The following is a 6,479-nucleotide window of genomic DNA, read 5'->3' on the forward strand; positions in this document are numbered from 1 at the left end:
CCCACCCACTCACTCCTCTCTTAACCGTCCTATCACACATTTTCCCTCTTAAATTTTTAACTTTTTCTTTTCTCTTTCTTTATTAATTTTTCTCTTTCATTTTAACTTTTACTTTTTCTCTTTCCTTCATTCATCTTCTCCTTTTGTTATTCTCTCCATAGCCAAAATACATCCAAGTTTTTTAAAGCTTTCAAAAGTTTTTTCCTTTATCATTTTTCTTGCTTCGTATACACACGAAAATGGTGCGTTCAAAACCGGCTTCAACCGACACTACCGCTTGGCAACAGTTCGAAGATGATCTGAGTCCTACTCCGCACCGTTCCGAAACTCCTGAGTATCCGGTCACTGTCCTGTCGAAGAAACACCCAGCCCTGTCCCAGCACCCAAACCTTCTCCTGTACCACGTCGTGGCAAACGCATCAAAACCATGGCTGGACGCTCCAATATTGTGCATTATTACTCCACTTCGTCCGAATCCAGCCCAGCACCTATACGCAAGCGCACCCGACGAGGAGCTGCTAGCACCTCCAAGGCAACACCACGCACTCATTGAGGTATCTCTCTTAGATCCATTCTCATTTAGTTGCATTTCATTGCATGACATATAGTTTATATTTAGTATAGTTCTCTAGGTTTATGCCATGGCATCAGAAAATGGTAGGACAGTTAGATGAAATGTTTTGTGGATACCCGATGATGATAATGTTAGGCTAGAATCTGAATGTAAATGGCTGTTGAGAATGATAGAACTTACTCTAGGGCTTGATTCTTTGTGAAAAACTTTTACACGATTTGTATGTTATCTATACTTAGAAAATTTAGAAAATTTTTATGAAAAAACACTAGTTAGTTTTGGTATTGAAATATAGTTTTGTGCTTGAAAGAAAAATCAAAAACAAACTCACTTAAAAATGAAACTGTGAATAAATGCTTAGTCATAGCTGTAGAGGGACACTCCTCTTTGCCGTGGCATTGCCTGGAACTTTCTTTAATAAATGGCAGCCTTGTGCATATGAGTGAATGAAAGTAATCACGGGATGACTCTACTTAATTAGCTCGGGGGTGGAAGGTATGCTCCCTTTCATCTAGAGTGTGGGAGAGTAGGTGTGATGAGCTGACTCCCTTCGTAACAGCAATTAAAAAAAATTCAAAAAAAAGGAGTAAAAATGTGCTTAATGAATAAGTAAATGCCTTGGCAAAAACTAGGAGGCTTGATTAGAAATAGTTTAAGTTTGCTAAGTATAGATTGAATACAATCACGCACACACACTACCACAAGGGATCTTGACCTAGGGAAAAATACTTGAATTCTTTTTTTTTTTGATAGGAATGTAGGCCTCGTTAAAAACCCCCTTCATGATTAATGGAACACTAAGTGCTTCTCAATCAGCGGAAGGAGGAAAAGAGTGCCTTAGGATTCATTAAAAACCACAATATACATAATGTTTAACAACAACACATAAACACTCCCTTTACATAATCCAACCCAAAGACTACAAAAGCAAATCACAAATGTAAAACTAGCCAATACCAGCTTTGGCTAAACTATCAGCCTCAACATTGGCTAACCTAACAACCCATCTAATAATACCATTCAACTCCCTTAACTTAGTAACAATATCTTTTACTAAATTAGAGTATACACCGGGACAGAGATCAAAATTCTTGACCCACTCTACTGCAAGTTTACTATCAGATTCAATCAATAAACGTTCATTCATCTGCTGATGAAACGGCTCAAAAAAAATTAGGCCCCTCTTAACTGCCAACAACTCAATCAGCGCCGGAGGACCTGGACCAGAAGGCTCTTGAAAAGAGCACATCACCGAGCCATCCTCATCTCTAAGAATTCCCCAACACCACTCTTCCTCAATCACCATTCACTGCTGCATCCACATTAAGTTTAATAAACCTTTGGAGGAGGAGACCAAGACACAATTTCAATGATCGAACACCTTGAATTAGAGCAAGAATCCCCAATAGTAGGATCAGAGATGAGAGAGTCTTTTAGAATAGAGACATCCTTGGAATTCGTTATGAACCAGGTCGCCAGCCTACATCTTGCCATAAAAAAACAGATCGATCTGATCGAGCCTACCCCCATCAAACACAATGTCATTCCTATATTTCCATATAGTCCATAGCACCACACCCGGAATATATGACCAAATTCTAGAATTAGGGACCAAATGCTCCCAAGCTAACAGAAAACTTTGAGCATTGGCTTGCAAAACCGAACTAACACCCCACAATTTCAAAACTTTCATCCACAATGCCCATGCCACAAGGCAAGTAAAAATAAATGCAAAGAGGATTCAACCTCTTTTTTACATAGGGGACATGACACATCTATAACAGCTGAAACTCCTCTCCTTTGTAGTTCCTGTTTTACTGGCAGTCTATGATGCACAACTGCCACAAAAAGACCTCCACTCTGGGAGGCACCAAACCCTCCAAATGAATCTCAACCAAAAGAATCAACTGACAAAACATGACTGCAAGCTTTGACACTGGTCTTAACAGAATAGATCCCATCCCCGTTTCCTCTCCAAACCCACCCATCAGACAGATCCTTGGACAGAGATATATTGTGAATTAAGGTCATCAGATCGCAGAATTGAACCAGTTCCAGTCACTCAAACTCCTTCTCAATTGAACATGCCAACACCAAACTGAGGACTGAACTCACCAAACTCTTTTAACTTCCCATTTTTATTTACAGACAGAGCAAATAATCTGGGGAAGACCTCTTTAAGAGGGGAAACAGTCGCCCAGTTATCAGACCAGAAACTGATTCTGTCCCCACTGCCCACTCGAACATCTAACAGACTTCGAAATTTAGCTCCGAACTGGTCATCTTTGAAATGATTATTGACTATCGATTTCCAAATCCAAGAAGAAAAAGCAGGTAGTTTTTCCTTGAAAATCAACAAACTAGGGTCCAGATTATACTTACTGCAAATAACCTTTTTCCACACTGACCCTCTATCATTCGCAAACCTCCAAGACCACTATCCTAGAAGTGCTCTATTCATGTAATTAAGATCTAGAACTCCTAGACCACCCGCACTTTTTGCAGAGCATACTGTCGACTAGTTTATCCAATGGATTTTTTTAACCTCTACCCCTCCTCCCCATAGAAAACTGGCCATAATGGAGTTTAGCTTAACAATCACGGAAGAAGGTATTTTAAACAGGGACATGAAATAAGTGGGTAATGAGCATAAAACAGCCTTCAATAACACTAATCTTCCTGCCACAGACAGAGTCCTCGCCTTCCAGCTGGCTAGCTTCTTGTTAAATTTCTGCACTATCGGATCCCACAACGATATAGAATTTCTCTTAGCACCAAGCGGTAATCCCAAATATTCCGAAGGAAAATGTCCCACTACACAACCAATAGTATTAGCCCACTGCAACACCTCTTCCTCACTGATATTAATCCCAAATAATCTACACTTAGTGAGTTTTAATTGTAGTCCTGAAATGACTTCAAAGACCCGTAGACCTCTTGACATTTAGAATCTGTGTCTTCGAAGCCATACAGAAGATAATGAGATCATCTGCGAATTGCAAATGTGACAAATTAAGAGCTGTATCATCCTTGCCAACAATCAAACCACTGAACAGGCCCGAAGATTCTGCTTTCCGAATCAGTAGATTAAGTAACTCGCCAATGAAATTAAACAGCAATGGGGACAAGGAGCACCCTTGTCTAAGACCTCTAGCCATAGGAAATTCATCCGTAGGAACCCCATTAACTAGCACTGAAACCGAGGCAGTTGACACACATTCCCGAATCCAGCCACACCATTTTAATCCGAATCCCATTCTAACCATAACTTTAAATAAAATATCCCAATCTACCGTATCGTAGGTGTCGTAACCGGTTTTCGTCCGGGCACGAAATATTATAATTTCTGGCGGGGAAATTGATGTGAATAAATGGTTTTGAAAATAATTTGGGAGTCGCCATCGGCCTTTTGGGTCAGGTAGGTCGAATACCTAAAAATTATCTTTTAAAAAAAAAGTTTTTAAGAAAACATTATTTAAAAGATGAACTGATCTGCGTTTTATAACCAAAAATTCGTTCTTTTTAATAATAAAAAGGGATTCGTGGTCGGTTACGTTTAGGGAAGGATTAGCACCCCTACAACGCCCAAAATTGGTACTTTTAATTATAAATTATCTCTATTATTAAAATTTTAAAAATTCAAAATATGTTTAATTTATAATTCTATTATTTCAAAATTATATAAAATTTATTTATTTAAAAATATCAGAAAAGAACTTCTAGGTGCCTTAAGACAGCTCTTTTCTTGATATTGATAAATATTAATTTAAATAATATTATTTACTTTTTAATTTTAAAATATCAGAATAGGACATCTAGTTGTATTAAGACTGTCCTTTTCTTCGATATTAAAAATAAATATTTAAAAATTACTATTTATTATATATTTATGAATAAAAATATTTAACAATAAAATAAAAATTCTACTAAAACAATATATTTAAAAACAATAAAATAAATGAAGACATATAAAATAAATAACTAAATTATAATTAAAATAAAACTAAATCTAATTCCTAATTAATTGAAATTATAGGGATTAAATATTTTATTTTCTAATTTAATAATTTAGTGACCAAAATAAAATTATCTAAAATTCGAATTTTATAATAAATTAAATTAAAAATATGAACTGGGGATTAAAAAATTATTTATTAAAATTAAGGGATTAAATTTGTTATTTATCCTAAATATATTTTAATAAAAAGGACTAAAATGAACAAAATTAAAATTCAAAGACTGAATTAAAATTATTATAAATTCAGTTTAGTGACCAAAATATAAAATTTACAAGTTGGGAGGACTACGGACGGGTTTTAACTATTTTGTAATTACGCGCATAGTCCTTCCCGAAACGACGTCGTTCGGGAAGGACTATAAATGGTCCAAACCGGCTGGCCCGAAGGGCCAGCCATTTCATTTCTTCTTTTTTTTTCTTTAAGCAGAAAGAGAGAGAGAGAGAGAATTCTCTCTGGCCTCTCTCTAGATTCCCTCACCGGAGGGAATCCGGCAGCCGTCTGCCACCGCGAGTGTCCCCGCCGGCCACCGCATCCGGTGGCCGGAAAATTTATTTTTATACTATTGGATAGATCGGACCGTCCTAAGGACGGTTCCGATGTTCTTTTCCTTAAATGGCTCCAATCGGAGCAGATCTATAAATATACCTTCGGTATTTTCGGTTCTCCGGCGATGTTCAGTGTTTCCGGCGACGGTCAAGGCTTCCTTGGTAAGCTTCTCTCCTCTCTTTTTCCTTCTGTTTTTGTTTTTGCTCTGTTGGGATCGTTGGTAGTTTTATATCTCTCTCTATTTTCCTTTTTTTTTTCTTTTTGGTTCTGTCTCTGTCCCTGGTTTTTTGTCTCCCTTTTCTTTTTTTTCTTTCGCAGATGGGTGGTGGCTTTTATAGCCACCACCGGTGTTCGTCTCAGACCGGTCCGAAGAGGGGGCCTCGGTGAGTCACCGGACTACCAGTGGTGACTCACCCGTAGCCTTGCATGGACGGCTGGCGTTGATCTTCTGGAAGCATCATTCGGGACGTGGCAGCGGCGGAGGCGGTGAAGGCTTCTGGAAGCAGCAGCGGCGGCGTTGGGACGTGTCCCTAGGGTATAGATACCCTAGGGTTTCCTCTGGCAACTGGTGGACCGTTGGATCAAACCAGATCCAACGGTTGAGATTGAAGATGGCGGCTGGCTAGATTAGGGTTAGGAAACCCTAACTGGAAACCCAAATATTTAGGGTTTCTGGTTGGATTTGGACCGGCTCTGGTTGGTTTGTAACTGGGCCGGTCCAATTGTAATTGGGCCTGTAATTATATTTTTTATTATTTATTTATTTTTAATAATATTTATATGTATTTAATATATTTAATAATAATAGTAATAATAATAATAATAATAATAATAATAATAATAATAATGATAATAGTAATAATAATAATAATATATAATAATAATAATAATAATATGGATAAAAAATTAGTATCTTCAGCTGCCCCTCTTTGCTCATTCTTGTGTTAACAAGAATAGGGCAAAGATGAAAATAATAAAATTTTTATCCATTTGACTTTACTTTGATCATAATGGAGATATTGAATAAATTCTTCTCTCTCTCCAAATAAGTTCTTCTTATTATGAACTTTCTGCTGGGGATAATGATAACCTCCTTTCTGTGATAGAGTCATTCAAAAGGTTGAATAAGCTCTTGATGAGTTCTTCTCATTATGAACTTTCTCTAGAAAGGCTGATGTTAATCTATCTCCTTCTGTGATAGAATTATGCCAAAAGTTGAACAAGTTCTTCTTATTATGAACTTCTTCTTTCTTCTTCAGATGAGTTCTTCTCATTATGAACTTCTCCGGAAAAGATAATCCATCAATTGATGGATTCAGGTAAAAGGTTGAACAAATTCT

The sequence above is a fragment of the Hibiscus syriacus genome, unplaced genomic scaffold (genome assembly GCF_006381635.1).
Source record: "Hibiscus syriacus cultivar Baekdansim isolate YM2019G1 unplaced genomic scaffold, ASM638163v2 tig00111097_pilon, whole genome shotgun sequence".
Taxonomy (NCBI): Eukaryota; Viridiplantae; Streptophyta; class Magnoliopsida; order Malvales; family Malvaceae; genus Hibiscus; species Hibiscus syriacus.